Raw genomic sequence first — 25944 nt, forward strand, 5'->3', positions numbered from 1 at the left:
ATAAACACCCATATAAATGCAAATTCATTCTTCTTAGTCATGCTCAAAATGAAGGACAGTTTGAAATTCCTCCTGGCAAGAAGGTTAAAATGAAGGACATTTCCTGGAAACGGAGACATCTGGTCACCTAAACCAGGCCTCAGCCAACTTCAGTCTGTTGGAAATACCAATTTCTTGAGAATTGCTAGAAACTCAGGAAAGTTTAGACACAAAACTTATATTCATGCAGCCTAGGACCCTATTGGCATATTTTGCACATATTTAAGGTTCAAAGTTTAAGGCTGTGAAGACTTGTGTCTAAATCGAGGGAAGTAATGGTACCACTCTATTCTGCTTTGGCCATACCTCACCTGGAATACTTGGTACGGTTCTGGGCACCACAACTCAAGAGGGATATTGCGAAGCTGGAGCATGTCCAGAGAAGGGTGACCATAATGGTGAAAGGTCTGCAAACCATGCCCTATGAGGATCGGCTTAGGGAGCTGGATATGTGATGTAATAGCCATGCTTAAATATTTGAAGGGGTGTCATACTGATGATGGAGCAAGCTTGTTTTCTGCTGCTCCAGAAAACAGCATCTGGAGCAGTGTTCAAACTACAGGAAAAGAGATTCCACCTCAACATTAGGATGAACTTCCTGATAGTAAGAGCTGTTCAACAGTGGAACACATTCCCTCGGAGAGTGGTGGAGTCTCCTTCCTTGGAAGTTTTTAAATAGAGGCTGGATGGCCATCTGTCAGGACTCAGGAGTGCTTTGATTGTATTCCTGCATGGCCCTTGTGGTCTCTGTCAACTTTATTATTCTATGATTCTGATATGTCTACAGTTCTGTGATGTGTTTCAATTTACAAAGCAACAATTCAACCAACATGTGCTAAGGCAGAGCAAGTGATCACCTCAGGTGGCAGATAGTGAGGGAAAGTGGTGCTGCCTTCCGAAAGGGTTGTCCCACTCTGATTTCTTGTGGAAAATCCTCTTCCCCTCAACTAGAGGACAAAACAATTTAGACCTTACAACCTGACTTGCCCCTACACCTACAGGAGCCTGCTTCCTCAGGTGTAGTAGAAAATTGCATTTTATTTGCCAGCGCTGAAAGTTTTGTCTGCCAGTCCAGCCACTTTTAATATGCAGAATGGGGATGGGGCACCATCTTATCCTTTACTGCAAACAAAAAAATGGTTCAGGATACTAGATGATCTACCAGGAACTGATCCATGCACGATCAGCCATGTCTTCTGCTTATCTCAGCTCTACAAAGTCTAAAATGTTTCCCAGAGCATTGAATGATTCCCCCCTCCTCACTCTTCTAACTGAAAATCAATTATAACAGGAATCAGATGTGCCATTTGCACAGCAGCTGTTCTTCCCATGATGTCATCTTCCCCCCCCCCACTTACTTTTAAAAATTGCATTTACCCTAATGTAACTGATTAGTTGCATGCGCCTCTGTTATTGATTAAGATATTTCTGTGATGAAATTTGCTGAGTTCTAGAGAAGACCAAAGCAATGGAGGTCGATGGGGATGTGTGGAAGTGCTATAGAGGCAGGCAGGCACAATGTCCTAATCTCATGTCATGAGCTGACTGCTGAGTTTCAGTGCAGAAGTGGAGAATATTAGGTGTCAATTCAGCTAAAGCAATGAACAGATGGGCAGAGGTCTGTTTCCCAAGGTTTTTAATTTTTTTTCTTTGAAAGAACAAAAGGCTCTAAATCACAATCAGCATTCAAGCTGCTTTCATTAACAACTTAAAATATTTTACAACTGGCAACCAGTGGGGTGTAGTAGTTTGAGTCTTGGGTGATGACTCTGGAGACAAAGTTTGAATCCCTGGTTGAGTGACTTTGGGCAAGTCACACTCTCTCAGTCTCAGAGGAAGGCAAAGGCAACCTGTCTTCAACAAATCTTGCCCTGTAATAGGCTCACCTTAGTGTTGCCATGAGTCTAAAAGGAGTTGAAGGCACACAATGGGAAGAAGGAATTGTTTTTATCTCCTAGTGAGACCTCTAGGCAACCTCTGAATCCAAGGATATGCAAATTATGGCCTTTGTGAAGCTCCAAAGGTGGAATAACCCCATCCATTTCAGAGCTCAAGGAAGTCCCCACCCCCCAGTTGCCATGCTGTCTGGTGAACTAAAGAGTTGTAGTCCAAAATGGTAACATTCCAAAACTCTCAGTTTTCGGCCATAACCCTCTGAGACCCCAAGCATTCATGCCAGTGATGCCTAGATCCCAGGAAGCAGGGAGGGGAAATTTAAACCTGCCAATCCTATGCACTGAAATTTTACTGTGTGGGAAGATTCTGATGCCTACCACATCTCACCATCATGCATGTATGCCCCCAGCCAACACAGGAAACAATCCTGCAGGCTACAAGATTGTGTACCTTTGGCAGTGATGAGGGCTGTGTCACACCCTCCAGCTGTCCCAGTTTGGCAGAAAAAATTCTAATTAATCCTCTGTCACCCCATTTTTCCAGCAACCGTTATAATGTCCCAATTTCTTTGTCTGCCTCCCACATCCTCCCTTAGCAATAGCAAGTACATTCTTATATCGTTAACCTATGTCCCTTGTCCTCAGCTTAATTCAATTGTTGAAAACTGAGTTCAAAGAGCAAAAATAGTTGGGACTCAGCAGAGTGGAGAAGAGAAGCAGAGACAGGATCTTGCCCTTCCTAGTAAACCTCAGAATAAAACAAATTGCTGCATTCTCTTCCTCATTAATAACTTTTCCCAAATTGGCTACACTCTGATGTTGCTTGGTAACCCATGTTCCAGTCTTTATTTATGAAATGTTGGAGGGTATGCTGTGAGAAATATACAATCCTATGTCTGGCCTCTGATTGTCTACATCTTGCTAGGATGTAGAAGCAACATAGTATCACCTGTTTGTTTTGCAACCTGGTTATGATATCAGGACTCTGGAAATTACCCATGGGGTGTTTTCTGTCCAGGCTGAATGTGGATGTCCTCTCTTTTGCAATTCATAACTCTGAGTGCAATTTGGGGAGAAGACTATGCATTGTATGCAACAAATCCCAGGTACAAGTACTGGCATCTTTAGTGCCAAAGGATGTTGAGGAGCTGACAGGAAATACTTTTGTTTGCTCCTCAACAGTACTGACCCAAGAAATTTAGCTGTTTGATGTAGAGAAGTAGCTGGACTCATCTCTCCTACAAGCTAAGGAACATAGTATCTTGGCAAGGTCAGTCATCTGAGGCAGAAATCCCCACAAGCATTGCTCCCTCCCTTCACAGACCTAGGCTGTTCCTGGCAATGCTTCACTCAAGAAAAGTGGCTCTTTCTTTGATATACTTGTGGTTATATCCCTGTAGCAGAGGTCTTCACTCACACCATGATTTATTGTTTTACAATTACACTCTGTATTTGTCTATTCAGTAGTATATTGAATTCAAAAGTATTATTCCCAGGTAATGATGTATAAGATTGCAGCCTTAATGTGCTCATAAGTGTACATGAGTATGTGCAGGGAAGTTGGAGGATGCACATATACACAAACATTGCTAAAAGCCTTTGTTTGATTGGTGTGTGACACATTATTTTCCTCTGAAAGTGGTGTGTCCTACATTGTCTTTTAAAGGGAGGGAACATGAGCAAGTTGCTCATAAGTTTCCTCTGTTTAAGATGTTTAATATAATGCATAATACAATGTCCTTGTAATGGATCTAGACTGCACTACAAATAATGCAAGTATAATGTAAAAAGGTGTCATTTTTGTTGACTTTCCGTTTACTTTATTTTCATGTTATTGCTCTTTGGCGCAAACACATCTGAAAAACATCCCACATTTCATTTTTTTTCCTATTTTTAAAATCCCATTTCTGCATGGGATTCATCTAGTGTGATAAAGTCCTATGAGTGTATGTTAACAGGGTTACTGTGCAGTCTATGGACCAGAAAAATGCAAGCTGAGGTCAGTTTTTTCATCAGTGTATATGTGCCCATAGTGTTGAAAGAAAAAAAGGTTCAAACAAACAAACAAACAAACAAACAAAATCTGAAAGTGTTCTTGGGAAGCAGGGGAACTGGAAAGTATATATGGTTGAATTGTTTTCCTGATTATTTGTAAATTTTACATCTTTTCAGATACTCATCTGGAAGTATGTAGAAAGGAAATAATAAGAGAAAAGAAAGGTCCTGGTTTTAAGCTAAGTTTCTTTGTATAAATATGCTTAGAACTAGCTGTCAAACAGCTGTCTTTCAGGATGCTTCCTCCTATACCAAACAATCTCCAGATTTTGATAATTTTGGTTGGACAAGATCTTACCTAAACATTGAATAGGCATCCAATCTGCCCTCCCATTCAGCTTTAATAGGATACATGAGTGGGTAAAAATGATGTGGAGCTTGTCTGACCTAGAAACTAATTGGAACAAGGTTCAGAGATCTATTAGTGCATGTGTTTGAGAAAACCCTTCAAAAGGCAGTATTCTCCATCACAAGAGATATGCACAAGGGTGCATACTCTTCTTCATACACCCAAAAGACCAAATTGAATTTCTCTCCAATGGGTATATTACACTTTGAACAGCTACAGATTATCATATATTGAGGACCTTCTCTCTGAGATGGAGTTGCTTTTTCACACACAAGAAATTGAGATGTTATCTGTTTATGACATTTCATTCTGTTTCGAGGATGAACATCAGTCAGATGAAATCTGTTTAGTTTCTGCCTTTTATCACTTCACTATTAATTGATTCTGATGATTTGGCCCCTCTATAATTTCCTTGCCTATTTATCTTAACTTTTAACTTGTCTGCATGGGCCAAAAGCCCCCCCCCCCGCCCCACCTTTCTGATGTCATCCTGTTCAGATGATGCACATCCCAGATCCCAGTTCTGGTGTGAGCAGTCCAGACAATGTTCAGTAGAGAATTGGGGTATAACACTCTTAAAAAGGATTTTAAAACTTACCTTATCCAAAGCCATCCATTCACACACTATGGTGCTGTTTGTGTGAGTAATCTGTTTTCTGAGTATTCTCAGAAAACATTTCATAACAACATCCAATCTCTACCTTAAAGCTCTTTCTTCAACAAGAAAAAACATCCCCAAGTGCAGTAAGTCATGGTGTCACCACCCCCTTGACCTCCTCCCATACCACACCATGCAAAGTCCCTAATAAAGTTTTTTGTACTAATGTCTTCTTTTATTACCTAATGATACTCTGGATTCTAGTTTAACAGTTTTAATATTCCCATTATTTCAGTGGATATTTTTCAGAAAAGTAGTGTTCTTTTTCTTAAGAGTGCAACTCTGTTCACACTTTTGAATGTGAGAAATAATAACACTGATAGTATGTGTTAAGGTGAGCGTCTGCTTCTCACTGCCCCAAAGTATAGGCAATAATAATTCTAAAATGCTTATTTGTTATTAACATGGCAGTTTCAATCTTTCTTTATGTTATAGTGTCCTTTTGGAATTTCAAATTGCTTATTATGGGTTTGAAACTCAGATTTAACACAACTCATTAACAATTGAACTTCAGCAATATTCAGAGGTTTTTTCCTTCTGAATGGGCTGAATTGGACAATTAACATAAGAATAATCCCCCATTGGTAGTCTACTGTAAAAGCAAATCACTCCTGTACAAAATCATCTATTGTTGAAGCCAATTTCAGTACCAGAAGGTTATGGATATGGAAGACCAGGCTAACTGTATAGAGGTGAAATCATGTGTCCTTACCTCAGTCTCAGTCCTGTTGGAACATGGGATCGTTCCTTTCCTCCCAGTGTGAAAACACTGCTTTTTTATGCCTGGGGGCTTTAAGCTGTTGTAATCAGCTCTCCAGTATATTCTGTTGTTTCTGGTTGTTTTTTTTAAATGTATGGTTTGAATTGAGATTGGGGTGCAAATGGGGCTGACAGGGTGAAGCTAGGTTGGTGGGTGGTGATTGGCTGGTGGCTGGGTGGCACAGAGTTGCCAGAAATGTGTCACCAGGATTCTTTCTCGCCTATAAAGGGCTGGAAGAGTCAGCATAATTTTTTTTTCCTTTTCCTTTTGCACACTGAACATATGTAAAGACCTTTGATATTTGTTTGCTTCTAGATATCTTTTGGAATAGGGTGAAGGGGGAGTTGTGAAGCAAGCCCTATAAAAATGTTCCTGGGAGTAAATGCTATTACATTTAGCAGGACCTATTTGTGAGTAGACTTGTATATGATTCATCATAGGCCATCAATTCTACACATACTTTCCTAGCAGTTAAATTTTAAAATTTGGGCAGCAGATTAGAGGGGGCAGAGACAACACAAGTAAAGGCTGAGATAAGTGCCTGGATATGCATGTAATCCAAGGGGAGTGCAGGCAGGTGTTCAGAATGATGGACTATAGAGAAAGGACTATTTGATTATGCAGATAAGAGCATGCATGACAAGAAGAACCCCCCTGCAGCCACTGCGGTTGTGTGACCAGACATAAACTGAAACAGGGAACATGTGCACACAGTAGAAACACTCACTTATACTAAAGTGGATACGGGGTTTGTGTGTTCTTCCATGTAATTGCTATTGCTTCAAAACTGATTTCAGTTTGGATTAAAACAGGTATGTGTGGCAGCACAGGCATCAAATTGGGCAGGATTCTATGCATTGGAGCTAGGATACAGCCCTTGGGTAAATTCAGTCTAAAATATAAATCTTGAGTGAAATCCACCCTCAGAGATGAAGCTCATCTGGTGACTGTGGATTCCTAAGCAACTGCTCATAAATAAAATAAAATAAAATATTAAGCTCTTGGGGCATGAAGGAGGGGCAGTGACTCATGCTAGTATGTGGTGCTGTGAACCTGGAACTTGAAATGCAGTAATGAGCAAATCCATAGGTTATCAGAGTGGCACAAGAACATTTTTCTAACAGCTAGATTCCATGCTGTGCCATGAATGCCTGTGGGGAGGAACACTCACTGTAGGCAAAGGATGCAGTTCCTTCAATAGTAATACTAGTGATGAGGCTACTTTTTAGATTTTATGAACTGAATCTCACCAGAAGGTTCAAGTGTTAATTATGGTGTTTCTGCTGCAAGTGTTGCAAATTTGAATAACTTATGTGCCATGGTGGCACAGAGGTTAAATGCCTGTACTGCAGCCACTCACTCACAAACCATAAGGTTGCGAGTTCAATACCAGCCAGGGCTCAAGCTTGACTCAGGCTTGTATCCTTCTAAGGTCACTAAAATGAGTACCCAAATGGTTGAGGGCAATTAGCTTACACTTTGTAAAAAGCTTAGGGAGTGCTTAACTGCACTGGTATAGAATATAAAGAATTCTATATAAATGGTATAGAAATGTACTTGCTATTGCTATGTGCAAAGATGCAGGACACTTTCCCCTTTGATTTGCTGTTCTTCCATGAAGTAGCATTCAACTACCGTATTTTCCGGCCTATAAGGCGACAAGGGGTATAAGGCGACACCCCTCCAAGTCGCCCGCTGGCAGCATCCCCGGACGCCCCTGAGGGGGGTCTCACCGCCATTTTTTTAAAAAAGGAGACAGGGAGGTGCCTATGCAATTCGCCTCTCTCTGGGGTAAAAAACCAGTGCATAAGGCAGACTTAGAAAGTCGCCTTATATGCCAGAAAATATGGCACCCACTGTGCCCGTAACATATATTGCAATTGTTCCCAGAGATCAGGTAGATACCACTGTTTCCCCAATTTCTGCCTTTGTTGGATGCCTTCTGAAGAATTCTCTTACTGTGAGATGCTATGATGATCTGTCCTCAGGGATCAAATTCTTTTCCTGGGCCTTAGAACAGGGATGAACAAATTTGGAGGGCCCAGGAGCTATTTTCACCTTCCTCTGAGTTTTAATGTGCCTGCCAATTTTTAAGGTTAAATAACTAGAATGCAACTTCTGCTTTTAAAAACAAAACAAAACATTTTTTTCCAGTTCTATAACAGCTCTAGTCAGGCCAGCAAGATGAATAACCTTTAAATTGTCATTCATCTATCCTGGAGGATTCTGGGGGCATTGTTGGTCATTTGCATGCCATTTCTCCCCAACATGGGGATATAAAGGAGACCTGGGGAAAGTGTACTGGGTGCCCTTGTGGATGCTGAGGCACTTTGGATCCCTTTGCTGACTTATGACAACATGACAAGGTGCTATCTCATTGTCAGTACTTTTATGTACATCGCAGAAAGGGAAATCCAATGATGTATTGTCATTCAGTACCTCCTTGTGCAACCTTTTTTGCCTGGCTATGCAGTGGCTGGACAGCACTGGGAGTTCAAATGGCAACTGATTTACCAGTGGATGCTGGTAAAACTCTGGATGCCAGCCATGAAAGCCTTTGACACCACAGTTATTTGTTGTATTTGCCTATTTTCATTTGTGAAAGGTTGGCAAGAATGCTGGTGCTTGAAGTAATAAAAGGTGTTACCATTTGATCCTAATGTGTGTATATGCACAGGCCAAGTCACTACCTGTGTTCTTGTTTACTGTTTCAGTCACATATCAGAAAGTCTGACTGATCACGGTGAATACATATGATGGGTATTTTGCAACCTGCCTCTTTAGGCTGTGAACTGAATCTCTTTTCCTCTTATATTTTCTGCCCTTGTAAAAGGCTGTCTGCTATTAAAATATCATCTTTCACTTTGGCCCCCAACCTGTTTTCAATGTGTGCTTTTATTTTAACTCTTCTTTCCCTTCCATCCATTTTTAGTTTTGGTATATAATGTCCATCTTAAGCAAGAGGAGACCTATGAAGTACAGTTTCATGCTGAAGTCATTGCTTTTAATAAACAAGACAAATGCATTCAGGAACTCCAAAGTAGAAAGGTTGTGCAGGAGAGAAAAGGAATATACTACTGTATATCTTGGAAAACTGTAGGAGAAATTTGCTTCTGTCTCCTGTCAGTGGCTGCTCTTGCACATCACACAACACCATCTTTTACTGTACATTTTTCTTACAATACAGTACAATTTGTTGATGTTTTGACAATCAATTGTCCCGCAGACAGACAAATAAACCACAGTTTGTTTCCCTCATTTCTGATCTGTTTCTTCCCCACTGCTTTGATCAGTTGGGCAGCTGAGGAAACAAACAAGGCACAAAGCTATGGGTTCAGATGGAATGAGAAACCATGGATTTTATAAGCCAACAACAAACCATGTCTTTAGGTATTTTGTGCTAGATCCATGCCTTGTTCTCAGGTATGAGTTTGCACTTAACAAGAAGCCAGAATCTGACCAAGCACATTTTAGTGTACCTTTATTTGCAAATCTGTCCACTGTAAAGTTGCTTCATTTGTGGTGCTGTTCCTTTTGGGAGCAAGAAAACCTTAATGTATGTGAACTGGATACACACTTTGTGGAGAAACATAAATCTGTGATTTGTGCTGGGTAATAATCCATGGTTTGTTTGCAGGGATGAGTTTGTATTTAGCAAGAGGCCAGAATCTGACAAAGCACATCTTAGTGTAACTTTATTTGCAAACTTGTCCACTGTAAAGTTGCTTCATTCCCAGTGTTCTTCCTTTTGGGAGCAATAAAACCTCAAGTATGTGAACTGCAGATACAGATTGCGGTGAAATATAAATCGTACCCCTCCCCCCCAATGATCTGGACATAATATAATGTGAATCATATTGGAATGGATATCTTTTATTGTAGTCAAGAAGTGGAAGTGAGACCTGAAAAATAGGTCTGCAATCTAATGGTAACAAGAAAAATGATCCCCATTATCTAAGCTTACTTGTCTATTTCTGTATGTGTTCAGCCGGCATTGTCTAATGTATATCATTTGGTCATGGTGAATTCTGATGAAGGGTTTCACTGACTGGTATCTGTGTTTGGCGCTTACCAAAAAGCGTGCTTTTATTGGGGAGAATTTGATATGGCTTCTCTCATGCTTCATGCTCTTTGGTAACAAGCATATGGAACAACTTACTGGACAAAAAAAATGACGCAAAGAAGAAATGATCTCAAGCAGCCTCAGAATATGTTTCTTCAAGAGGTGGTTGAAGAATAATGATGGAAACAGCTGGGAGATGGAGGTCTTGTTGGCTTTCCATTAATCCAAAGTGTCCAAATGCTTTGTGTGCATTTTACATTAGGGACCAGCTTCATGATAATAACAACTTACCTCTGTCATTTTTATTACTATGTCTTTGTTCAAAACTCACAAGCATTTCAAAATGAACTGAAGCAACTGAACACTCTGACAAATTGTCTCCAGTCCTTGGTCCTAGTTAGGGTGGAGCAAGAGTGAACCTGTTTTACAGCAGTCATTTTCTAAACTCCGGCACCAATTTCACTATGGCATCCATCTTGCTGCAGACAGACAGGCTGTACAGACTGGCCATAAAGGCCGGCCTGGGGGCAAAATGGGGGCATGGCACCCACACAATGCATTTCTGCCCCCATGCTGGTATGATGCTGCGCACCCCACCACATGGCGGATGGCATCACAGCTCTTCTCTGGCACTGCATCCAGATGATGCAACACCAAAGAAGAACAGAAAAGCTGTGGCGCCAGTTGCTATGGTGCCCTTTCCATGGCACAGAAAGAAGCCACTCTTGTGGCTCCTTTTTGTGTTGTGGAAAGACCAGATCAGGGCCTCAGCATGCGGTTGCCAGGGCCCCTATTGGGCAAGGAAAGAGGCAGCTGCAGGCCATCCCTTGGGGTGGTCTGTACAGCTCCTAAGCTTGCTTTGTTATAGTCATCGGTAAACTCTGCTACCCAGAAAGATAGTGGGATCTGGAGGTTGGGGGATCCCTACCAACAGTGTTAGCATCTTTTTGAGGAATTTCTCAGCTCAAATGACACTTGTGAGAGGCTGGGTAACTTGTGGATCTTTCTCACCTGTTTATACTGCTACAAATTGTGAAATGACTCCAAATGCGATGTATAAAAATGGCTTTATTTTGGGAAATATGCAAGAATCCAACTGAACACATGATGGCAATTCAAACAGACATGCCATACAGAGGTAGCCGAAATGCAGGTTTGGAAACCACACAGCAGAGATTGAAAATTGTGTGTGTGGGGGGTGGGGGTGGGGGGGTTGATTATTACCTGTCCTGAAAAGGGGACCATGGGAATTGGGGTGTGGCTCAGACAGCATCTGAGGATAGCACACTGTATATGAGGAAGCTAGATATGGGATTGATGTATATATCTGATGTCTAGCTTCAGGGGTACTTTGCCATATAACAAAGACCCAGTGGTCTTCACACAGAACAAACAATGGGATTCTGGAACAAGGGATGGTTTCAATTTTGGATTGACAAAACAGGGATTGGATATAGGGCAGGTTGGGAGGAAACAGGGCAGGGGATACTGGTTTAACAACCTCAGTGAAATGAGACCTCCTTTGTCTCTTGGTGCAAGAGGATAAGCAGAGAACCTGAGGGAGCAATCAACACACCCATTTTACCCTTATTCAGATATACCTAGACCCTTCACATGTCTTTGTGTCTATGCATGGGAAATTTCCCTGTGTTTCAAAGGTCATAGTGACCTCTCAGAACATGCCTGGCTCTAAATATGAAAAAATATTAAAATGAGCAGAGCCCCATAATCAGCATGGGGATACAGGGTGTGCTAACAACTCTCATTAATTTGCCTTGAATAAATGTGTGTGTGTGTGTGTCTGTGTGTGTGTGTAACTTTTCCATGAATTAGGAACCTGATGAAGCTACATACAATGTTTCTGTGTTAATATTGTAGTAATTTAATTCTGTTTTAATATAACTCTTTTCTATGTTTTTAATTGCACTGTTTTAATCTTGTAAGCCACTCCGAGTCACAGTTTTGGGGAAAGGGCAGGATATAAATAACTATAATAAAAATACTGTAAATAAAATGTCCTTTTGAGCAAGGAGAAGCCAGAATAGGTTCTCCTATGGGTAGCATGGCCTCCCATTGCTTGGTGCCTAGCTACTCTTCTCAAAGTTTTATTGGAGGGAAGCTATAGGAGATGGGTTGGGTAGCAGGAACTGCTTTCAAGACAGCTGATTGTAGAAATGGGCCTGAAGGCCTCGGAAGGATGCAAGCCTGAGTCAAGCTTGAGCCCTTTTGCTGGTATTGAACTCGGAACCTTATGGTATTGAGTGAGTGGCTGCAGTATAGGCATTTAACCACTGCACCACCAGGGCTCCTGGGGTTAAGGCTGGCCTGGGGGCGCAGTTGGGGTGTGGTGTCCAAGTGACACATGCCCCAACTCTGCTTCCAGGCTGGCGTGATGCCACAGTATGCGGCATCACGGTGCTCCTCTGCCATTCCATCTACATGATCCAGCGCCAAAGAACTGCCAAAAAGCCACAGTGTCAGCAGCTATGGTGCCCTTTCCATGGTGCAGAAAGGAGCCACGGAAAGGCAAGATTAGGACCACAGTGTGTGGTTGCCATGGCCCCAATCTGGCACTAAAAGGGGTAGTTTGTACAGCCCCAAAGTTTGGAGAAGGCTTAGCACCAGGCCATGTGCTGTTGCTGCGAGGACTTATGAAACAAGAATGCACCTCAGTCATGATGCTGGTACTCTATTCACTGCCTTGCTTCAAATGTCCATGGAGTGTATGTTCATGCATCCAGCAATGCTCGTGATAGGTTCTCCTGGCCCGGGGATGGCGGTGGTTCCACCTGTCCTGAACGGGATCATGCTTCCCGTAAAGGACTCGGTACGCAGTCTGGTGGTACTCCTTGACTCGTCGCTCCACCTTACATCTCAGGTGGATGCGACGGTCAGGAGCACCTGCTATCAGCTTCGGCTGATTCGCCAGCTGCGTCCCTACCTGGGCCAGAGGGACCTTGAAACGGTGGTACATGCTCTGGTAACCTCTCGATTGGATTTCTGCAACGCGCTCTACATGGGGCAACCCTTGTACCTTACCCGGAAGCTACAATTGGTACAGAATATGGCAGCCAGACTGGTCACTGGCATACCCAGGGCCAGTCATATAACACCTGTACTTAAAGATCTGCATTGGCTGCCTATTCGCTTCCGGGCGCAATACAAGGTGTTGGTTATAACCTATAAAGCCCTACATGGCTTGGGCCCAGGATACCTTGAGGACTGCCTCTCCCTATACAATCCGCCCCGCACACTCAGAACATCTGGGCAGCAGCTACTGAGGGTCCCTGGGGCAAGATTAGCCTCAACATCGAAGAGGACGTTTACCATCAGAATCGGCCCTGACCCTCTGGAATACGCTACCAATAGAGCTCCGCTCGGCCACCTCCCTGGCACAATTCAGGAAGGAACTAAAAACCTTCCTGTTCAAGCTAGCATTCCCCGATATAAGCTCCAGTTAGTCTCCCCCCCTCTGATGGCAGTGGCGAGCTGGCCAGAATGTATTTTAATGTAGATTTTAATTGTATCTCTTTTTATTGCATTGTATTGTGTATCTGTTTATTATGCTGTACACCGCCCTGACTGCTAGAAGGGCGGTATAAAAATAAAACTATTATTATTATTATTATTATTATTTATCCCCAGTCCCCTTTGCTCCCCTTTCCTCTGGCTTTTTGGCATATCAGTATTGTGGAAGTGAACACATTCAAACACTTTCTTGCAGAGCCGCAGAGCCACAATGCCAGTGAAGAGAAGATAGGCACCCACCTAAATTTAAAAGATTGCTCATAGATTAAAATCAAACTTTCCCCTTCTTTGGTACTGCTCACCTTGATATTTGTCTTCCCACCTGGAGAACCAGAGAAGCACACCAGTTCCCAGAGGCTTCAGCTAGTACTTTGAGACATGGCAACCTTACTTACAGTACAAACCAATTTCTCACTTAACTTGATTGTCTATAATTGAAAAACATAAGTACTGTAAACTATACATTATGTTTACCCATTTGATTACAAGGTTTGGCATCTCAAAAGAGCCATTAGATACAAACTTTTATTTCAGACTCTTGAAGAAGGTTTTTGTTTTAATGGCTGTGTTAATATGTTTCAGCATAAAATGGAAAAGCTGTAGGGAATGAAGTAATGCTGAAACACCTTTGAGATGAACTGCTTTACTTTAGCAGAGTGATTCTGAAGAGGTGGATGGATATCCATGGGTACTTCTGCTAAGAGGAACCAGTTAGTCTAGGTTCTATTCTGCTCTATTCCTTCATCCCCACCTCCCTCCATTTTCCTTTCATTATGACATTTGAATTGCATTTTTGTTATCATTTCTAAAACAACTGTTTGTAGGAAATATCATTTGCTGGCTTTCTCTCAGCTCTTTCCTGGTTTCATTGCTAGCCATATTAAATAGAGCCCTATTAAGGAATTTGGCCTCCATATGATTCTGATGCTGTGAGTGTAACAGCAGGATCATGGTAGTTTCTGCTGTCCTAACTGGGCTGCAGGACTTACCCTGTGGCCAATTTGCACTGTGGGATGGTTGCGATGCTCAAGAGGCCTCCACCATGGCAGCTTCCAGGCTCCTTCTTCCCAGGAGGCAGCACACTGTCTCCATTGGGGGGGGGGGAGACAGAAAAATCAATGAGGTTGAAATAGCAGTTTGAACTCACTGGCTGAGAGAGCCTCACCTGACCAGTGTGAGCCATCTGGTTTCACTCCAGTCGGGCAGCTACTGAGGCATTTCTTTTGGAGTGTGCCAGCACTCCCTTCCACCCTGTGTTCTTTGATGGTGTTTACCGTGTGTTCGTTGTCTTCATTATTACCATTCTATATTACTATTATATAATTATATATAGTATATATACTATTATAATATACACAGTATATTATAAAAATATATTATTATATCTTACTAGTTTGTATGCCTTTGTCACATCTTGGGGGAGATTTGTCATGGGACCAGTATCGGGAATATCTTTTGGGTGGCCTAACAAGCTTAACTTTTAACTAGGATTCAGGTGGTGGAGGTGGTGTAGTGGTGAAAATGAGGATGCCCAGATGCAGACAGAGGCATTTCCAGCACCCTCCAGGGGAGGCAAGGTATCATACTGAGGGAGATACCCAGACCCTGAGGTATCCATCTCGTCTCACTTTCATCTCCAACTGATGGTCAGCTCATTGACCAACAGCCTGGTTGATCAGTGCCCAGATCCAGTCCCATGCACTTGCAACCCGTCTGTGGCTGCAATCAATAAATAGTTGTGGCTGTTTTTGCTTCTAAAATATCTCTCTTTGTGTTGTTTTTGTGGACTCACCCCTGTACACGAAATATACTACAGGGATGACAGTTGTAGGTTTTATGTATACCTCATGTGATTCATGTTCTCTGGGTATTTATTTTGATTCTTCTTGGACTACCCAAGACAAAGTTGAGGGGGGAAGGAGATACACATTTGGTTGGCTTAACATCTGGTCAGAATGTATGTCTCATAGACAGGAACTAACTAGTTAAAATCAATTAAGTTCTCACTTCAGTAGGACAATTTATTAGGGAAAGGGGCAGCTCAATTAGATTTTAAAGTGATCAAATTAAGTTGTAAATTTCAACAAAAATGTGTCTCCAAAATTAGGTTATTAAGCATGTTATTAATTAAATGAGCCAAAGTAGCAAAGAACCATAAAATTTTACACTAGTTCAGTTGGTCCTTTACCCAAAGGATGATTTTGAAGCATGCTTACTTTTGGTAAAAGTAAAAATGTGCTTAGATTATTGGGCTGGGATTTGGAAAATAACAGGTTCAGGTCTCTATAGGGCTGTGAACATCTGTTTTATTAAATACAAATGCCTAAGCAAATATTTTAAATTTTAGTTGATAATTCCAAAATTAAAATATTTTGAACCAACAGGTAGCAATTTGATGTGTGAATTCGTGTGAATTTTGAAGTTTGCAATCCAGACTTGTGACTTTTTGAGTGGTTCCACATGGCAGAAGGAGGGAGGCCCATTAGAGTGAATTATAAGAAAAGGGGAAAGGGAAAAGAAAAGAAGGATTTTGGCGGGATGGATGAAAAATGTGATTATCTAAGATTTGTGTAGCTATTACCTTCTCTCCCAAGCTCAGAGTGGGAATGGGCATGCATGTACTGTATTATAAGCTTCATTCTGGTAAGGTTTTTTTGCTTGAGTTTAACTTACATTTACAGTAAATGGCAGTTTAAGAGAAACTAGTTACATTTTCCTACATCCCAGTATACATGTTACTGAATTAGATTGTTTTTAGCATATTAGCTATAAGGTAGATACATTTGCCCTTTCATCCCAGCCCAACTCCACAGACATAAAAAGAAGTCTGAAAGTCTGGATCTGCTGCTCAAGATGGGACATTAGAAAATGTGTCTTTAATTACAAAGTTTCTAAAATTAGATGAACCCCCATTTAGGCCTCTGCGACTTAATTTTTAAAATTGGTGTTGACCTAAATGGCCTCAATTGATTCCATCCCATTTATAGGGGAAGTTGTGTTCCAAACATGCAAAAGGGGTGTCTTCTGCCTCTTACTGGAAGTCATTTCATCAATGGTTTCAAAGATTTTAATTAAACATGAAGATTATGAATTTTCTTTGCAAGATCTTGACACTATGTCTTTGATTAAATAGCTTGTGTTGGCAATCAGCACACTATAACTTGTAATCTATTTTAATATAAATAGTTTTAATAGTTACCAATTCTAACACTGAGTTGCCATCAAAGCTGACTCAGTGCCATCTAACAAAGGACTATTAGCATCCTATTAATGTTTACTATCATTCTGTGTTTTCATCAAAAGTCATAAAGCGTGATGTTCGTGTCTTGATTGGAAATCCCATTTTAAAACTTTTCTGTGTCATATGATTTGTGAGAAAAACAATACATTCCCCCTTTCCCCAAATTATTTATTTCAGGGGATTTGGGTCAGTTTTCAATTTTTAAGTTCCTTATTAGAAATGCAATAAAGATTTAAAAAAACCCAATAAAGATAAAAATACAGTATGCATACAAAACAATACCTGATTTGCTATCATTGTGGTATTAATAAATAACAGAATACACTACTTAGAGTACCAAATACTATAGGCTGTTTCTGGTCTCATTTTTGAAGCATGCAATGCCAGTACCATAAAAGCTACATGTCTGGCTCCTTAGGATCTAATGGTTTTGATGGCGACACTCTGATATGGAGCTGTCTCCTAAGGAAGCTTCTCTTGCAGCTCCTGCCCAGATACTGGTAACTTTTAAATGCCTAGCAAAAACAAGTAATGTTTCAGACAACATTTGGGAGACCCTCTGATTATAAATTTCTTCAGCTGCTAGATTTTGCATCCTCTGGAACTCCTTTCCACAGGAGGCTAGACTTCTGTTTTCTTCTCAACAGCAGTTAAAGATCCATTTGTTTGAACAAGCATGGGTTGACTAAATGGTTGCCAACAGGTCTGTTTTTTAAGTGTGCTGTATTTTTATCTTTATTGTTTTTGTTACATGATTTTATACTTCTTAAAATTAATAGTTTTAATATAATAGCTTATTTAATTGTGTTTTTAAAGCTCTATTTTCTTTTATCCTTGATGCTGGCCACCTTGGCTTCCGTGCTGGAAGAATGGCAGGACTAAAATAAAATAAAACATGCACACTTCCCCCCTTGGTTTTCTAGTATATCTGTTACTAATTTTGATTGCTATGTGTTGGGATTACATCCTGTTCCCTTCCCCAAAATAAAAAATAAATAAATAAAAGCATTCTGCAGCTTTGAAAGATTTGGTAGACTTAAAGAAGACCAAATCCCATAGTTCTGCCTTTGTATGCAAAAAGAAAAAGCAAAAAGCAAAGAAAGAAAAACAAAACAAAACATATTTTGTATTTGGACAGCAGCAGGTCAGCACTTGGTCAAGCTAGATATGAAATATCAGCTGCTTGGGAAGGGCTCAGTCCCTGTGGTCCTTGCTTAGCTGGTAAAAGCAAATGAGACAGAGCTGAATGTGTATGGAGCTTCCATATATGACAAAAGCCTGGTACATACGGGCCGTTTAGGTGCCCTCATCACGTGCTAAGGGTTGGCTGAGGGTGGAGTGCCCACATGCCCCGCAACCCTCGCATGTGACAAGGGCGTAACAATGGTGGCACCCTGTATACATGGGCACCACCATTGTTATGTAAGCACCGTGTGGCATCTGTACAGTGTTGTGCAGCACTTACGTAACGAGTGCACCAGTGGTGCACTTGTTATGCCGCCACCACGGCTTCAAAAGATCCCATTTTTACGGGTTCTTGTTCCGCCAGCAGGAAGACTCACAGTTTGGTGGCTGAAGCTTCCCTCTGGTGGAAAAACAGGTGCCGGCAGGCTGCCCTTTTTGAACGGTCTGTACCGCGCCTTAGTACATAATTCAGTGCACTCCATACCAAGACTTCCACTTTGATTTTGATCAGACTTTAAAAAACAAACTACTTTGATCTAAAAGACACTGCAGAAATAACCCAGTTTGAGACTGCTTTAACTGCCATGGCTTAATGCTAGGGAATTCTGGGAACTGTAGTTTTGTGAGGCATTTACTCTTCTCTGTCTGAGACCTCTGCTGCCACAATAAACTACAATTCCCAGGATTCCCAGGCACCGAACCAGGGCAATTAAAGCTGTCTCAAACTAGATTATTTCTGCAGTGTGTTTTTGAGTTTTGATATAGGAGCTGGCAACATGGCAGTTCATGGGCAGCCCAGATGCGGGATTCTATCAGCTGTTCAGTTTTTAATACCTAGCAGAACCAACAACTGTGGCACAGATTCAGTAATTGTAGCACAAAGTTGCCTTGCTTGTGAGTGTCCTTTCATTTGCAGTATTTCCCGTGTTAGAAGGGAGAGCATTCTTTTGTGGTTTGAATAGTGGACTAGTACTCCAGGAGCGCAGGATTCAAATTTCTGTTCAGCCAAGGGTTGAGCCATGGGCAAGTCATATTTACACACTCTAAGAAAAAGGCAATGAAAAATTTCATATTTATTTATTTATTTATTTATAGTATTTATACCCTGCCCTTCAGCCCTAATGGCTATCAGAATCTAAATCTTTATTTGAATCTTGTCATGAAAAGCCTGTAATAAGGTTGCCATAAGTTGACTTCGAGGCACATAGCAAATTTCCTATGTTTGGCCTAATTAAACTGAAATAGGTTGACTGCCATGTCCACAAATTCTGGATAAATTTGTTTTGGATGCTATCTTTCTGGGCCCAATACCTGATACACAGCCATGAGACTATTAGCATTTCAGGAAGTAGTGCAAAAGCATTTAGGCTGCCTTTGCCACTGTGTAAGAAATACATTTCCCCACCCTCTCTTTTCTTTTCTAAGGGTACACACATGTAAATTGTTGCGGGATGGGACCTCTGGCTGCTGGAGTCCTACCGCCAAAGACTTTGTAGGACCTGGCCCAAGCTGCTAGAATCCTGGAAAGATCAGCACTAAGCCAACAGGCTCTACTCATGCAAGGCAGCTGGAACAGGAGAAAGGTACAGCCATTTAAGGGCTGCATTGGCCTCTTAACCCATGCCACAACAACATAGTCTTCTGCATTGCCTGTAGTTGCTCTGGTTGCTTTTTGCCTTGTCTTGCTAGTTTTGTCATACTCAGGCCCTCAATCTGTCTCCTGACTCTGCTTTTGGCCTATGAGACTCTTGGATTTCTGTGTTGCTGTGCTTAGACCTTGCTCTGCCTCCTAACCTTGCCTCCAGCTCATTGGACTCTCTAAGTTCACCATCCCCAGTACCAATCCCGGCAGCCTGCCTTAGAATCCAGGCAGTTCATGGCTTGGATCTTGATACCTTTATGAAAACACTATGATTTGTATCTATGGAAATCCCTGCCCCAAGAATATCTAATTTCTAGAATCTTTAAGAGCTGCCACCTGAAATAAACTCTCTGTATCATTTGAAAGGTAATGCATGATGGAGTGAGCTCCCATCACTAGTCTCAGCTTCTGCCAACCTAGCAGTTCAAAAGCATGTAAAAGTGCAAGTAGATAAATAGGTAACACACCAGTGGGAAGGAAACAGCGTTCCACACAGTAATGCTGACCACATGACCATGGAGTCATCTTTGACAATGCTGGTTCTCTCGACTTAATAAGGAAGATGAGTACCACGTCTACAATCATGCATGACTAGACAACCTTGTCAAAGGAGAAACTGTTAGTTTTTTGTGGGTTTTTCAGGCTATGTGGCCATGTTCTTGCAGAGTTTCTTCTTAACGTTTCACCAGCATCTGTGGCTATTAGCATATTGTCCTAAGCTAAAGTTCCAAATTAGAGGTGATGGGGCATGCACACATATTATTCCTTGGTTTGCCATCTTCACACATAAAGATGGCAGGTCCAGCTCCATCAGGGCCAGCCTGAAGGAAGGAGACTCCGCCCTCCATATCTGCCATCTGCCGGCCTGAGAGGGAGTTCACCAGGCAGGTCCAGCTCCATCAGGGCTAGCCTGGAAGAAGGAAGAGCCCTCCCTCCAATCCATCTGCCTTGGTCCAGGCCTCAGAGGGGGAGAAGAACCACTGGACCTCATCCCCTTTCCCTCCACCATTCCCTTCTCCTTTTGTTTCGTGTCTTTTAGATTGTAAGCCTGAGGGCAGGGAACTATCTGATTAAAAATAGTAATTGTGATCCGCTCTGACAGCCATTAGGGCTGAAGGGCAGAGTATAAATACCTAACTAAATAAAAAAAATAAAGGAGGACTGGAGTTCATTTTGTGCATAAGAAGTGAGAACTGTACAACCTTTCAGATGCTGGTGGACAGTGGAGAGTTCTTCATCACTGGCTAGGACTGCTGGTTCCACATCATCTGGAGGGATGCATGACTCCCACTCATGATGTACATGAGGGAAAATGCACAAGAGAGAAGAATGAGATCCAGCACCTCCCAGTGTGACCATCTCTGAATTGAGTATGAACAGGGCAACACAAGAACAACAGGAATCACAGAGTTGAGAATCATTCTATCCTCCAGAAGTCATTTGACTGCCAATCCCAGATTTCTCACCATAGACTATGCTGACTAGGGGTGCTGGGAGCTGAAGTTCACTAACACCTAGTGCTCTGTATGATCCTATCCCATACTACATATGGCAGTCAATCTTTGGATGACATGATGTGTATGGAGACCTGAGGCTAACTGTTCTTCATGGCACAAAGATCTGGGGAACTGGTAGAAAGTTATGGGGTACCACAACTCCTCTATGTTTCTGACTCATAGAGACTCTAAGGTGAACCTGTCATGGGTTTTCTTGGCAGCATTTGTACAAACGAGGTTTGGCTTTGCCTTCCTCTAAGGGAGTGTGATTTATCTGAGATCATCCAGTGGGTTTTCATGGTTGAGTGGGGATTCAAACTCTGGTTTCCAATGATAAAACCATTGTAACATACAGTCTCTCCTCTGTGACATATGTAGGCCTTATGGCTATTTGAAGTTTGAGAATTGTGGGTATTTTGGGAAATATCATGTTTTGTTCAAGATATATCCACCATTTGCCACCACTCTGAAACATTCCTAAGTGACACCCAAGTTAGACATACAGTAGGGAAAGATCGCCCCTTTTTTCAATTTTTTTTTTAAAAAAAGAGCCCATCCATATGGCTTTATTTTCATATACAGTAAGAATATCCATGTGAATCTGCCTTTAAGCTATTCATATCCAAGTCTGTGGTCATATTGCTTTCCTTTTCATACCAGTTCTCTCAGTAAAAACATGCATGAAGCCAAGCATTCGTCCCCTTTGAAGAATGATCTTGTGTTTGTCACCAGTACTGTGAAGAAGTTATCTGTACAAAGCTCTTACAGTATATGCAATGTATGTAATAGAATAACATGCTGAGACAAATACAACAGTGGCTTTCACTACAGGATATCATCATAAAATGAAAACAAGTGTGTTTGCAATGCTGTGATGTTTTTCATTATTTAAAGAATGTATCTCCTCCCATTTCCATCTTTGATTCCTAAGGTGCCTTACAAACCATTTAAAATAACATAACATGGAATAAAAATCTTTGACAAAAAGAGTTTTTTATGTTAATGTCCCCTTGTCCAAATGTTGCAAGGAGATGTAGTCATGATTTACTGGATCTTTAGTTTTATGAATGTCAGGTCAGCTGAAAAGGGAGGAGGTTATGGGTTGTTACTGAACTGTAATAGAAATAAGAAGGCTAGAGAATGTGGCAGAGATGTAGACTCGACTCAACTCAGACTCAAATCACTTTAGTGATTCGACTTGGACTTGACTTGGCAATAAATGTCACACTGACTTAACTTGTCACCTGAGTTGTATATTTTTAGAAACTAACTTGCTGGTTTCATTTATGTTGAGCATCGGGCAAGATCTGCCCCCAGACTGCATGGCACATTTCTTGGAGGGGAAAAGCAAATGGATTAAGCAATGGGTTTGAGGCAGAAGGATACTTCTAAAGCTTTTGATAAGCTTTAGAAGGCTCCTATGATGTCTGGTGGTGAAAGGCTGTGGAACAGGCCTCAACCCTATTGCCTAATGCATTTGGTGTTCTCCTCCAAGAAATGTGCCCTGTTTCCTTATTTCTGTTAAAATTGGTTCCTAGACTTCAGATTCAACTTGAGACTTGACTTGGAAGTATTTTGTAACGTTTTGGAACATGACTTTAGGTCTGAAGGTAGAGACACAAGAATTGATTCAAGACTTGTTAAAAGATGTGAATACATCACTGCAATGTGGGCTAAGCAAGTTTTTTTTAAGGGTATCAAATGTCTGTCTTACACTTTTCCATAACTTGGGAGCTGATGGGTTGTACATGCAAAGATTGAACTGCAAATCCATAGGTGCTCTTGCTCAATCAACCTTCTCTCAGTTGCACTGCTCTATGATTAGTATTTCATAGATGGAAACCAGGACATGATGGCCAAGCTGGCAAAAATTATTAACAAAGAAGACCACCCAAACTAAAGCAGGATGCAGCAGTTTGCTTTTGCCAAAGTCTGTTGGGAATGGTAAGACCTTCCTATTTCATCTCTTCTTTCCCCTACTGCAATTGCAGTTAAAGTATGCTGAGCACAAAGAGGGAAAGTGGAAGGAGCAGAGAGAAACCAGACCTTTTTTAAAAAAAAATAGCTGACAAAGTGGGATGCCAGAGGATTAATTTGGCTGTTCTTATCAAAGTGGGACTCTTGGAAGGTTAGGTATTGCAGGTTGCTCCTGTTATGCACATCTGTCTATGGTGCACATCTGTCCATGATAGGTATGTGGCAATACCAATTTCTTCTCTTGGCAAAAGCTGGAACCCTGCAAAACAGTTCAAAAAGTATCAAATTGGTTATAACATTCTTAAGTCTTTCTATTGAACATTGTGGCCAAGAAATCCATTTTTTTGTCCCCATGAGAGCAAATAATGCCAGAGTAAAACAGCAGGTCTTTAAATCTATGGGGAATGTGGTTTTTTTCTGGGATGCTTTTATTCTACAAAAAGTTCCCTTCAATACATTTCTGTGCAGTTCAGTATATGACATTGCACTGAGTTAAATGGGATGACCACAACTTCAATGCAAACACAACAATATTACAAATCAACTACATCCATAACTAATATCTTTCTTGGGTGGACAATGTGTAGGTAAAGTAAGGTTGGGTGGGAGGACATGGAGCCCAATAGTTTCCAGACCAGTAAATGCAGACCAACAAATGCAGGGCATCAAGCCTCCTAGGTCTGGTAAACAGCTGGCCAGATTTTAGCCAATTTGTGGGACATGTCCATGCTGGATGTGAAATCACCTGCATCTGCCCAGACTGCAGCTTACCCCCTTTTTTGTCCATGTGGCCATCTCAATTTAAGTCATGCCTGATGTCTCCTCTTCCCTTCCATATCTGCCACAGAAGGAGGCTTGACCTGCTTGGCACCCTCCTTCCCCCGTGTTTCTTGAATGTAGCTCAGGGAGTTTAAGTAGAGATCACAACCTTTTGGGAAAATGTGTATGCCATCACCTCTGTAAGGGTAAGCCATCTCTTCACAAATGCCTGGGTGGTTGATAGGAGCACTACCTATTTAAATTAAGTTATGAATGATGACCCAATTAGCATGATATTGGGCTGAATTGATCTTGGAGTTACTATGAGCACCCTGCCACACTCATCTTCACAACATCTTTCTGCATAAGATGTGAACATCTAAGAGTGTGCATCAGATCTTATGCACGTCAGCTGTCACCATGTCAACAATGTTGGAGGCCAAGCATCTTAACTAGATGGTTTTCAATCAAATGAAATAGAATGACATCAGGCTGAGGCTGTGCTGCAGTAAGCGTCATGATTCAAAAGAGCAGAGCACCCCTCACTGCATTCCTTGATGATCCCCAATAGATACTGCCAGATCCGACATACCAAGATTCTATCCCTCCCTGAGTAGACCGCATGTTTTTTGGTCCGGAAAAAAAGGCTATGTCCAATTATCTATACCTTTATTGTAGGTATCTTGTAGGTATATTGCTCAAGAAACACAAATTATTAATTGTAGTGGTGGATCTGAAGGCCTTCCCCCAAGGTGTGCAGCCAGCTATCTTCTGGCTTGGTTTCTAACATAGGACTGGAAAGCTCTAGACCTCTAGCATCATACCCTCCAAATATTAGAACAGAGCAAACCATAGCAGGTCCCATGTAGAAGGGATGGGCAGAAAACTGGTGTATGAGGGGAGGCTAGCCACCAAAATGGCTTGTCTAAGGACAGATCGGAAATGGTATTGAGTGAGAGGATGTAAAAAACAACAAAATTTATGTAGACATAAATGTAAGTAGTTCTACATGGGCTCAACAGGGCAACTTTGTCCTGCCTGGGTGATAATCTGCTTCTTCTTGTTTGAAATGAAGGTCAGATTGTAAGGCGAACCAACTGGAAGTGACCCACCTGGATCTAGGGAGGAATTCACTAATACATGTGGCTGCAAAGAAAGCAGCTTTGAAAATATTGTCATCATCATCAGCATCATCAGCATCATCACAGACTGCCAGAAGCAATTCAAGGTGTGGATGGACAACACACAATATGGGGAGAAATGTATTGGAAGGGTGGGGTTTTTCCTAGCCCAGCCCTCCAGAATCCAATAGACGCAGAAGTTGGCCATGGGGTCTGGGAATCCAGCAACTTTGGAACAAAAAGACATTGTTGTAATGCAGTCTCTGATGGTTCAAGAAGACAAGCCTGACTCCCTCAAGTGGACAGTGAAGTCATCTCTCACTGGCCACTTGGCACCCACTATATTAAGAGAGTCCCAAAAGATATGTAGCACTGTGAGTTGAAGGAGCAAAAAATATGAGGACAGCACATTCAACCCCTACCTGTCAAGTTTTCAAAGGTGTACAGGCACCTCCAATGGGTTTGGGAAAGTATGCTATGCTGCAGGTATCATAGGGTAAACCACTTAACCAAGTTCATGACCTGGGGAGACTTGGAGCTCTGAATGTTAATAATCTGAATTACTGCAGAATTATCACACCAAAATAAGATAGGCTTAATTCCCACTGTGGTTTAAATCGGATCATGTGGAATCATGATCCGGTTTAAACCACTATCATTCCCTCTTGGGAATCTATTTTGAACCAACTCGGCAAGGGGGGTTAGGATTTCCCCCCATTTAACCCGCATCAAAAAGATGCAGGGTTTTGCCACTACTTTTTGGGCTGAATCGATTTATTTGAGAATAAATTGATTCAGCCCAGTGGGAACCCAGGGCGGATTCAAATCCACCCTGGCAGCCCAGCTCCCTCCCTCCATCCTCTCGACCATACCTCCTTCCTTCTCCCTCCCTCCCTCCCTCCTCCTCCTCCTCCTCCTCCTCCTCCTTTCCTCCCTCCACCTGACTACCTGGTGGTCTAGTGGGTTTGCAGGGCCCAATGGCAGCGGCAGTGGTGGCTGTCAGGGCTTGATGTCCTCAGATCCTCCTCCTCCTCCACAAAGGATGCCTTCTCCCTGGCCCTGCTTCGGTTGCAGGTGGCGGTGGCAGCAGCAGGGGCTGTCAGGGGGCTTGGAGGATGGAGGCACACATGCACAGTGGGTGGCGAAGAAGGTATCCTCCGTCCTCCTGACCTGCCT

Source organism: Sceloporus undulatus, chromosome 3 (genome assembly GCF_019175285.1).
Source record: "Sceloporus undulatus isolate JIND9_A2432 ecotype Alabama chromosome 3, SceUnd_v1.1, whole genome shotgun sequence".
NCBI classification, from domain to species: Eukaryota; Metazoa; Chordata; class Lepidosauria; order Squamata; family Phrynosomatidae; genus Sceloporus; species Sceloporus undulatus.